Source organism: Ambystoma mexicanum, chromosome 4q (genome assembly GCF_040938575.1).
Source record: "Ambystoma mexicanum isolate Mex_15411 chromosome 4q, UKY_AmexF1_1, whole genome shotgun sequence".
NCBI lineage: Eukaryota > Metazoa > Chordata > Amphibia > Caudata > Ambystomatidae > Ambystoma > Ambystoma mexicanum.
The window spans coordinates 857,975,579-857,987,828 of record NC_090928.1 but is presented as its reverse complement, the minus strand read 5'-3'; the positions used below and the strand labels follow the sequence as shown (position 1 = coordinate 857,987,828).

The 12,250-nt window shown below is 45.9% G+C and overlaps 1 protein-coding gene across 2 annotated transcripts in view; it reads right to left on the bottom strand.

Annotated features, from left to right (window-relative positions):
• Window positions 1–12,250, bottom strand: part of LOC138468025 (fibrillin-2-like) — a 691,910-nt gene that overhangs the window by 183,509 nt on the left and 496,151 nt on the right. The gene's annotated exons all lie outside the window — the stretch shown is intronic.

Genomic DNA, 12,250 nt, shown 5'->3' with positions numbered 1-12,250 from the left:
GAGTTGGAGTTTAGCAATGTTTTTGCCAGATGTCCCACCAAGGAGAGCATTGCAGTAATCTAATCTAGATCCTATTGTGACCCTGGCAATGGTGAGGCCTTTTTGTGAGAATAAGAAGGGTCTTGCTGCATTCATCAATTTGGATAAGTATGCCGAAGATGAAGCTATGGGATTGACTTCCCTTTCCATAGTGAGATTAGAGTCGAGATAGACTCCTAGGGTCTTGACTGATTGGGACACAGCAATGGGTATATTGTCGATGGTAAAGGACCAGTATTGTTTGTCAAGGTTAACCAGAATGGTCAGTGACCCAATTAGCAGGAGCTCGGTCTTATCACTATTAAAGCATAACCAGTTTTCTGCCATCCAGGCTTGGATTGTGCAGTAGATGGAGTTGAGGGTGTTCCTGTCCGACTCATAATCACCTGTAAGCAGGATGAGCACTTGGTTGTCATCAGCTTAGTTGGTGTATGAGATGCCCAAGGCGTGAAGAAGATTGAAGAGAGGCCGGGTGAACCGGTTATAGAGGGTAGGTGCTATGCAGGAGCCCTGGGGCACCCCACATTTGATATGACTAGGAGAGGTGCAGGCTGAGTCAGAGAAGACTTTCATGGCCCTTTCCTGTAAAAATGAGGTGATCCATGCACACGCCTTGGGGGAGAAGTTGGCTGCTATGGAAAGATGGTGGAAGAGAGTGTTATGATCCACGAGGTCGAATGCAGCTGATAAATCTAGGAGCAACAGGCACACTGGTTTCCCAGCATCTCGAATGTCATCCATTTGATTTTTCAGGTCGAGGAGAGCCGTTTCGGTCCCGTGTCATGGTCTAAATCCAGACTGCAGAAGACCCAGAAGACGGTGGTCTTCGAGGAATTTTTGGACTTGCAGGTATGCCGCTTTGTCCAGTATTTTCAGTAGAAAGGGGACAGTGGTGATAGGCCTGTAGTTCCCTGGTACCGATGGGTCAAGGGAGGGTTTTTGAAGAGCGGGCGAACCCAGGCTTCCTTAAGGTCAGTCGGAACATGGGCAGACTGAAAGGATGCATTTATAAAAGCCATCAGAAAGGGGGCAAGGGTAAGGCCACAGTCTTTGATGAGATGAGCAGGGCATACGTCACCCTTGCAATTGGAGGGTTTGATGGTTTTTAGAAGAGCGATGACCTCAGATTCAGTCATGTCCTTGAAGTCGAAAAGCGGGGAGGAGTTGATTTTAGTCTCTTTGCTTTTGTTATTATTCTGGTTGGCAATTAAGAGCGACAGGGCTTTTTGGTGTGCCCGGATTTTGGTCTGCAGGGTGTTTAATTTATTGAGCATGGCTTATTGGATGTCGTTGCACCAATTTTCATCTTTCAGGATAGTGGAAGGTGGGGTGGACAGTTTCAAGTTCCCTGAAAATGGTGAAGATTTCTTAAGTCCTGGATTTAGCCTTGGCAATCCTGGTGTTGAAGGAGTTAGCTTTGGCAAAGATAATGGCTGATGTGTAGTCTTTAGAGATGGCCTTAAAGGCAGATTTGGTAGCATCATTGGATTTATTTTTCCAGGCTGAGAGGGCAGCTCGCTTCTTGGCACGAATCTCGAGAAGCTCTTGGGAGAACCCTGCATTGTGTGCTTGGCTTTCTTAGCTTTTCTGAGAGGGAGAGGAGCGATGGGATCAACTGCCTGGGTGATTGCCAGTTTGAAGGCGCTAGCAAGAGTGTCAGGGTCCTTCGAGAAGGGGGCCTGGAGCATAGGCACCTCAAGGAAGGGCATGATCCTTGCTGCAGTTAGTTGGCAAGAAGTTCTGGTGAGAGTTGCGGGAAGCGGGATGGTGGGCTTGGTGGGTCCTTTAGAGGTGTTTAGGTCAAATTGGATGTAGTTGTGGTCAGACCATGGGATGGGTGAGTTTTCAGTAATTACCACTGATCAATTATGGTGGGTGACCCAGTCTAAGGAGCGTCCTTTAATGTGGGTAGGATTGGAGATGGCTTGCGAAAACTCTAGAGTGAAAAGGGCTTTATTCAGAGCGGCAGCGTGGGTGTCATTAGGATCATTGAGGCCTAAGTTAAGGTCACCTATGAGTAGGACTTTGGAGTTTTTTTTTTAAATTGCCTGAAAGAGCGTGGATGAGGAGTCATGGAAATCGGATATTGGACCCGGGGGTCGATAAACAATGTAAAGAGCCAAGGTTAGTTTGGGGGAGAGATTTATTTTGAGAGGAGGGTAGTCACAGCTGTGGACAAGTTCACCTTCAATCCTCCTGATAGCAAGGTTTTCTTTGGCGATGAGGGCTACTACCCCGTCGCTGAGAATGGGGCGGTCTTGCCTGTAGATGGTGTATCCGTCCGGAATGGCCAGAGAGAGGGCAGGACCTGAGGTTTCATTCAACCAAGTTTCAGTAATTATAAGGAGGTCAGTGTTGTTTTTGAGAATTAAGTCATGGATGTCCAAGGCGTGTGCTGGAACTGATCGGGTATTAATCAGGGCACACTTGAGGGTGGCAGTCTGTACAGAATTGACTTGGGGTAGCACTGGGGCATCATAGCTGACATGCATAGGCAGGATAGTTGCGTTAGGAGCAACATGCACTTGCATATTCAAGACAGTGGGGGCAACAGGCACTTGCATATTCAAGACAGTGGGGGCAACAGGCACTTGCATATTCAAGACAGTGGGGGCAGCAGGCACTTGCATATTCAAGACAGTGTGGGCAACAGGCACTTGCATATTCAAAACAGTGGGGGCAGCAGGCACTTGCATATTCAAAACAGTGGGGGCAGCAGGCACTTGCATATTCAAGACAGTGGGGTCAACAGGAACTTGCATATTAATGACAGTGGATGCAACAGGCACTTGCATATTCAGAACAGTGGGGGCAGCAGGCACTTGCATGTTCATAGCGGTGGGGGCAGCAGGCACTTGCATATTTATATGGTGGTGGGCAGCAAGTAGTGGTATGTGCACAACATTAGGGGCTACTGTTATTCGCAGAGTAGTGGCACATGAAACAACAGGCATGTGGCTATCAGGTGGCTATCATTTGATTGCTGAGGGAATGGAGTGACATGGGGCCTCATTACGACCCAGGCGGTAAGGGGTTTACGGCAGCGTAAACAGCGCCGACCCTTACCGCCTGATTCCGAGGTCCCTTAGCGCCATGGAGGATTTAACACCTGCTTTTATCAGGTGTTAAAATCAATGGCGCTAAGGGACCTTGTTGTTAATTACGCCACCGTAATTTACGGTGGCGTAATTAACGCCTTCCCCACTCCCATTATGCCCTATGGGGCAAAAATGGGAATGGGGAAGGGTAAATGGGGATTGGGGACTTACCGCCCCGCCAACCTCAGAATGGGGCGGTAAGTCTGCCAACCACCATGGCGTAAACATAGTTTAGAGAGGAGGGGAGCATAGTTTACGCCATGGTGGTAAAGGTATGACCCAGGCGGTAACTTTACCGCCTGGGTCGTAATGAGGCCCATGGGCAGTAAGTCTTAGTTTAGGAGTATCATTTTTGTGACGTGGATCAAAAACATGAGTATTAGCGTTCAAAGTAGGGAAGTCTTTGGGTGTACAGGCATGGTAGAGAGATGACAGTGAGCCTGACGTGCGCTACTGGGTCAGCCGCTCTGGTGGGCGATTATTGGATGCGTAGCCAGCCAAGGACACAGTGGTGTTGGGCAACATGGTACTTGAGAAGCATATCTCCTGTGAGTCCTGGGAGAGGCTGGCTGTTGAAGGTGTGAGCGGGCAAATGAGGCCAGCGTGGTAGTCGGAGACTTTGGGGTGTAAGGTGAGCATTTCCGTTGAGGGCCAGAGAGACACCGGTAGAGTGGCAGGTGACACAGTGTGTGAGATGGGTGTCGGTGTCATCAAATCTGGCGCGGTAGGAGCCAAAAGGTGGGGAGCGGAGTAGGGATTCCTACTAGCGAGTCGTTTGTTGCATGTGCTTACGTTAGGTGCATAAGTGGGTGGGGCCATGACGGTGCGTGACCAGAGCCGCACGTTCATTACAGAGCATGTTGAATGGTTTAAAGATGTGGACAGGGGGTAGCTGGAGTTTGAGACTGCAGGCTTACCTTGATGACAGCGCCAGGGACCTCCATCCAGCACTGTCAGGCAGCGGAGAGCTGCAGAGAGGGGGGAAGGCCTTTACCTTGGCCTTCTCCCGTCGGCTTCCGGATTCACCTTAAGACAGTGCTGCAAGAACTATTTTTGGACAGTCAGCTGCCTTCCCGGATTTACATGGAGTCAGATGAACAGTGTTAGTTGCGTCCTTGTTCCGTCTGGGTATAGACATCCAAAGTGCGTCAGCGTGCCGTCTGGTTTATTGAACCTTCCTACATTCAAACCTCTGGATTTGTGACTATCTTGGAACTATTGTTTACTGATTCTTGGAACTATACAAAGTACTCATCACACACGTGTTTCAGGTAGGCTGGGAATGTAGGGGAAATGTTTGATAACTGTCTGTGTTACAAACATATATATTCATTACTCCTGCCTTTTCAACTTAGCCCTTAGCCTAACACTACCTTTTATATCCGTGGGCTGTGCTCTCAGGAGGAAAATCTCCTTATAGTAGAATATCGGTACTCTCATTCTTGTGGGGTTCGGGCTATGACAGATTTAGCAGCTGTACTATACTGCTACCAATGGAGACTCCTGCTGATCCAATGGCTGCTTTATTACAGGCCTTTCATGCCCTAAGGGCTTATATGGCACCAGCGCACAAATCACTGCACCAACACATTGATGCCATCCAGGTTCTTGTGCATCCCCTTCCACCCGATGATGAATTTGGGGGATTAAGAAACTGTGGCTACTCCCATACCACTGGGACCCCCCTCTATCAATTCCTGGTTGCATTTCCATGTTATTACTTACACCATCTCCCTTGGCAGCACCAGAGAGTTTCTTGGATGACCCCAAACAATATAGGACTTTCATAAATCAATGTAAACTGCATTTCGTATGCCGAACTCTGGCAGTTCCTGATGCCACAACTAAGGCGGCCTTGGTATAATTACATTTAAGTGGCACAGCAGCAGCTTTGGCGAATCCACTTTAGTAATCAAATGATACAGCTCTATATGAATTCAATATTCTTCTAGGCGCCATGAATATTGGGAACCCTCATTCTTCCAATATTTGGGGCGATTTAATCAACTTGCAGCTGGAACTTATTGGCATGAGCACAAGAAGGCAGCTGTCTTCTATCGTGGACTGTCTGATGAATCAAAGAATGCCATTTCTGTGGGTCCTTCCCTTCCTTCTTTTCCAGACCTTCTTGATCTAGTACTCCAGTTAGATGCACAACAAAAAGAATGTAAAGGAATGAATAGAAATACTGACATGAGGATTTGGAAAATGGACTTGGGGCCATCTCCCGTTCTTAGTGAACCCGAACCAATGCAAATCAGTGCCACTAAAGGTCCACTAACTAAAGAAGAAAGGGAGCGGAGGTGGTTCCAGAATCTATATTTATACTGTGGTCAGACAGGTCACTTTATTCGTATGTCTTAAGAGGCTGATAAAGAAGTCGGGAAATGCCAAGACTAGTCCCTAAATAGAGCCATAGGGATGAGGCCTGAGGAACCAGATTCACATCCAAATCTGTCATTTAGTTCACATATATATTTAAATGGTCTTTACCATACCTAATGGACATAAATTAGCAGTTCCCATAATGACTGATTCAGGAGCCACGGGTAATTACATTCAGAACAAGGATTTCCTGTTTATCCTAAGACTGTGCCTGAATCATTTCGAGCTGTATATGGTAGTCCCCTTAGTGATAGAACAAACCGAACGCATTACCAGGAGTACTCACCTAAGACACAGAGAAACAATTTCTTTTGATCTTATCTCGGCTCCACAATTTAACATAATATTAGGAAATCTGTGGCTCTGTGCCCATAACTCTGTTATTGATTGGAACGAGCAGGCAGTGACCTTTTCTTCCTCATATTGTCAGGACCATTGCTCCGCATCAGCAGAAGCCCTGCATTGTTCTGGCATTGTTGTTCGGAATCCCTAGGGTGGGGGCCATAGCACAGGACCATGATCATGCCACCCTAAAGAATACCTTGCATTCAAAGATGTATTAGACAAAACACAAGCAGAACAATTTCCCCCTCATCGGGCATATGATGGCTCCATAGATCTTCAACCCAGTGCTGCCATTCCACATGGATGCATTTATTCATAAACCTGTAAAGAGGATCAGATACTCAAGGAATATATTAATCATACACTCCAGATTGGTCATATTCAACCCTCTGTTTCTCCTGCTGTCTCTCCCATACTCTTTGTTCCGAGAAGGATGGTGGGTTACATCCATGTGTGGACTACAGAGCACTGAATGCAGGTACGATTAAAAACTACTATCCCATCCCTTTAATCTCTGGACTACTTGATCAATTACAGTCCTCTACAATATTCACTAAACTGGATCTCAAGGGGGCTTATAACCTTTTGCGAGTACGTAATGGTGATGAGTGGAAAACAGCATTCAAAACCCATAACGGGTTGTACAAGTAGCCGGTTATGCCCTTCGGGCTATGTAATGCTCCTACTTTTCAGTTTTTTATCTATTACATGTTTTGGGGACTTCCCTCAAGCCCTGTCTTCTGTTAGGGACATACTGCCCTGGGTTAGACACATCTCTGAAATCCAAGGCTTTATACAAAACTCACTAATCAGCTGGCATCCACCTTTTAAGATCTTCAGTTCCTAATGGAAGTGTTCTTTCCCATGACCCCACGATATTGTTGGCCCTATGGATTTATCGAGCAGTTGCTGTGCAGGTACTCTAACTTAGTCTGCATCACTTTACTTGATAGATTGCATCCCCTTCATTTGTAATAGTAACCCCTACTGAAATTACTACCTTCTCTAGAATAGTGCATCCTCATTGGTATTGCTGTCTGCCATGACACTGATGTTCCCCTCCGGAAATTCATGTCCCCTCTGGAACAGACCACGGCTGGTTCATCCATAATGGGCGAGCGGGTGCCGACCCACTGATAGCCCTGCCCACCATGGAGGAGCTGGGTCAGCCCAGTGGAAACATTGAGCGCTTCCTCAGCTGTTTGCTGCAGCTGAGGGCATGCTCCTGGGCTGGCTTAAACTTGTCCCTTTGACAGTTTAGTTCCCTAGAGCACATATCGAAAGGAACATGCAACGACACGTGCACTGTTGGTGAGTTGAATCTATTAGAATTTTGAATTGGCGTTACCCTTCAAAACCAACTGCAAACTGTCTGGCTTTTTAACCATTTTTTCACAGAAAGTATGCTGCATAATGAACCATTTGCACCCACATGAGATGTCCCTAAATGAGTTGCTCTTTTGACCATCTTGATTGAAATTCTTGCTCTCTTGGATTTGTTGCTGCATGTCGCCACTGGTACTTCTTATTGTCCTATCTGTATCGTTCTGACCCATTTGTCCAGCACTGGTTGTCCAGTTTGTGTGCCGACCCGTTCCTAAAACTGTTCCCTATTGCATTCAGAGTCTGAGTGCCTCTGTAACCGTGTACACTATTCCATTCTGAGACTGTGTGATATCCATTTATGAGCATATGTGCAATGTCCTTTCTAAACTACCAGCTGCCCCACTCCGAGCACTGTGCCATCACTCTCTGAACCCATATGCTTCCAATTTTTGGGCCTGTGCGTTGTCCCTTTCCGATCATATGTGCTGCCCCTCTGTTTCAATGTTATGTTATGTAATGTATGCATTTGAATAGCACCTAATGCCATTGATAGGGCCTCAAAGGGCTGTGGGGATGATCACCCTTTGGAGGACTGTGGTCCGAGATGTGAGATGTGGCGGAAGGATGCTAAAATGTGTGTGTGCATTTTTAGCCAACAGAACGGTAGGTAAGGAGTGGCTAGGTACCTAATATTCTAAAATGCTTAGGTGCATTTTAAGCCAGCACGAAGGTAGGTAGGGATTGGCTAGGTCCCTAATAGCAGCACATATCTCTCAGATGAGAGGATGGGTGCTATGACAGACTGTTAGGGAGCAGGAGAGTCAAGGAGACTGACTATGTACACAGCTGGGTTGCATTTTTTCATGGGACTCAGCTGCATTTTATTGGAAGTGGTGAAGTGTGTTTGGGTGGGCGAAGGCGAGTAGAGCTTATTGCAGATGTAAGCTGGTGGGTGGCCATGTCCCAGGAGGAATACAACTATTTTCCATTGTGATGGAGTGCTATAATTTCCAGTGAAGCAAGGTTGACATCCATCTAGAATGAGTTCTTGCAGAGCTTATCATAAGGCTTGACTGAAATGTTTTCCATGGGGATCAATGCTTTACCTTGTCGGCTCATCGGTTGCCCCTGAATTCCTGTTGTGGGCGGTAATAGTTCACCCAGGAGATGAACTAAGTCTGTCAGGAGGCTTAAGGGAAAAGCCAGGTTTTGAGAGCCTTCTTGAAGGAGAGGTGATCCTCTATGTAGTGGATGCTAATTGGGATCATGATTGCAATTGCCCAACTCTAGTGTGCTATTCCTTAATCCTGATGTAACCCTAAATTGGATGTTATTGTTTTTTCACTTGACACTGAGTGTCCTCAACCAACTGGCCAGTCTTGACACCAAAAAGGACTACATCAACGCTGATTGTAAACATGTGACCTATTTAGCTACCCTCCCGAAATTTGAATTTTGTAATTGCTCTGAAATAGAGGTCAATGAGATTGTTACTAATATAAAATCTACATCCTGTTTAGGGGACTCATGCCCCCCTGACATCTTAAAAGGCTCATTGGACGTTTTGATACCATGGATCACCACAATGATCAATTCCTCCTTCTCGACGGGTGTAGTACCTGTCGCCTTGAAGGATGTTTGGGTTACTCCCCTTTTGAAAACGGACACTCTTGATCACGCAGTTCCAAAGAATTATAAGCCAATTACTAACGTCCATATCTGTTGAAAATGTTGGACAGAGTGGCCTACTTACAGTTCCACAAATTAATTGAGGAAAATAAACGTCTTAGTCCATACCAGTCTGGCTTTCAATCCCAGCACGGTACAGAGACGTCTCTCTTGGATCTTAAGTCAAACATTGTGAGAATTATAGAAAGAAGTCACCCAGCACTAATTTTATTGTTAGACCTCTCGGCGGCTCTTGATATTATCTATCCCAATCTATTACACAATACACTGTTATCTATCTCTAACTGCTCGGAAAGTGCAGTCAAATTGATCACATCCTTTCTTGGTCCCAGAACTTCTAGAGTGGCCGCTGACAGGACTCAAGCCGACTCCACCTCTATTACATGCAGCGTTCTGCCGGGTTCATGCCTGTCTCGCCTGCTTTTTTACATTTACATGATACCATTTCTTGATCTTCTTGACTGGATGACACCCAGCTCCTGTTCGAACTGTCTGGAAACTATCAGGAGGATGTTGCAGCTGTGAATTATGTCTATCTCGAAATCCAAGCTTGGATGACGCACAAGTCATAGGCGCTCAATGATTCAAAAACTGAACTGCTCATCATGGCCTCCGGTCCTCGATTAAAGAAACTCAATTCTCATTATGCCTTTTTTGATGTTGCGGGAAGCACAGTTACCGTGAGCAAATCAGTGAAAACATTAGGAGTCTTTTTGGAGGCCGACCTTTCAATGAAGAAACAGGTATCTCAGATTTGCTCGTCATGTGGACCTGTATTTAAAATGCTCCACCAGATCAGGCCATATCTCTCTATAAAAAAACAGGTCTCTTCTGGCATCCTCTCTCATAAACTCACAGTTGGACTATTGCAACAGTCTATTGATTGGTACTTCCCAGGGTAACCTACATCGTCTTCAAACTACTCAGAATGGAGCCGATAGGCCTGTGTTTGGTTTATCTAGTTGTGATCATGTCACCGCTTTCAGGAGGAAACTGCACTGGCTTCCTGTGAAGCTGTGAATTAGACACAACATTATGTCTATCACCTATAAATGCCAGAATCTGAATGTGCCATATTAGCTCACAAAAAGGCTATCAAGGAAACCATGCGGCAGAGTGCTGCGCTCTTCGGACACTCTTCAGCTTAACCAGCCGAATCTTGCCAAAAAATGTTTGGTGATTCTAGCTTTGAATTCAATGCTTCATGTGAATGGAATGCCCTGTCTCTGGATATCAAAACATCTCAATCATTGACAATGTTTAAGAGAAATGTAAAGACATTATTGTTTAACCTTGCTGACTAATTGCTTGTTCTCACTTTCCTCCCTTTCTGTTTCCTCCTTCTCTTTTTCTCATCCATCTTCTCTTGGTGCGCTTTGAGGCATGCAGCGCCTTTAAGAAATTAAGTAAATAAATAAATGTAATGTCCAATAAATAAATGTCCAATCCAGGTTTTCATAACCATATAGGACGAATGTTTTTCATCCAAATATGAAGTGGAGATTGCCGCCCTATTCTGTTGCTTGATTGTCTGTAAATATGCACTACTGTTTCTTTTTCAGTGCTGGAAAGACCCTGATGGCCAAAATGTTTAAACACAATCAAATCCGTAAGGACAATCATAGGGCCTTTAACATATATATTAAAAAGTTTTGGGCCAGAACACAGACCTGTATGGCACTCTTCTTGACTTTAAATTGTTTTATGAGTTCCTTATTGTAGTGATATCTTCCTACTGCATAGTTGTCATTGTGTATATCCTGTATGGTATTTAACAATAATTATTTATGTCAAAAAGATCTGCCTGTAGAGCCAGATTGAAGGTCTGGTGAAGGTCTACAGATGCAGTGTAGGAGACATCATTTTTTTGCCTAGACGTACTTTGAGATATGTGACTGCTTTTGAGATGACGCAAGAGAGCTTTACCATAGACAATACATGTCTCTTTCTAGCAGCTTCCTTAAAAACAGGAATAATCTGGTCAGGTCACGACATGTGAGCGACCTCCCATAGCTTTAGATTTAAAAAATACTACTGGTGGGGAACTGGGCCCTAGTGCGTTATTGACATGCTGGGACAGAAGGGCTGATTCGCTCTTCTTGAAATGTGTAAGTAGACATGGCAGGGCAGCTGCTTTCCCCATTTTATGGAATGTACTGGATTATGAAACCTAACCATCAGCTGCATAAACAACAGAGAAAACTTGCTTACATGCCACCTCTGCAATGCAGGCCTCCATATAACAAGGGGCACCATAATCTCCAGTGCATACCACTTCCTAGAAGGTTTTGGGGTTGTTCTTTCTAGCATCGAATTGCAACCTCTGCCTGCATTGGGTCTAACTGCTTCAGCAGGGGACTTAGTAAGGTTTCTCTAGTTGGCCCTGATAATAGGGATGTCCTCGGGGCACATCTTCCCAACTGGATAAAGGCTGACCTGCACTAACAATTGAACGGTGAAAGCCAAAGTTCCATCCCGCCTGATGGCCAGCTCCCCCGCTGGTATCTTCCCCCACCCCGTCCCTTTTTTTGTGTTTATTTGCCCCTTCTAACCCCCACTTACCTGATTTTGGCGGCGGTGGCACTCCCCACTGCCCTGTGCTCCTTCCGCTCCGCTCCTGCAGGCTGCCATGGAAAGGGAAGAGGGGCTCCGTGTATAGCCCTACTTCCCTTTCCATGACGGCCATTTTGGAAAAGTGTTTTCCTTCGTTCAACGGGATGCCAAGTGCATCCCGTTAAATGAAGGAAAATACTTGTTTTTAACACCCTGTGTTACTGCTTTGGCAACCCAGGATACTAATAGCCTTAATCCCCGTTCCAAGGACTGGAACGGGCGGTAATGACCCGGTGCCTGCGTTATCCGCCCTCACTTCGCTCGGGTCAACAACTTCAGCTGCCAGCCCGTTACCCCCGTTCCAGCCCTTGGAACGGGGGATTAACACTATAGTAAGACCAACTTAGTCTCCTTCTGGAACCTCTTAAAGCCATCCTTGACTGGGACTGGCCAGACGTGTGCTTCAATTGTGGCTAGCTCTTATTTGACCCTCTCCAGTATCTTAAAAATGATTACTCACAAAGCTTCTGGGACAAACATATAATAGTTGAAGCTGCCAATCTGTTCATGTAGGTGGGTGAAACTCGGCTGTCTGATTTAGTATGTCCATGCACCAAGTGCAAACTGGCTGCCAAGGTAATTTGCTCAAGATTCTCGCCTAACCGATCCTGCTGAGTGAGTGAGCTTGAAGCATCAGGAATTCCCAATATACCATCTTCACTGATCACCCTATTATAGGTGCCATGATTGGTTCCAGCTAAGTGGGAGGTAAAATCTCCCAATGTGATCAGGGGCTCCTCCTCTCTGCTAGAGTC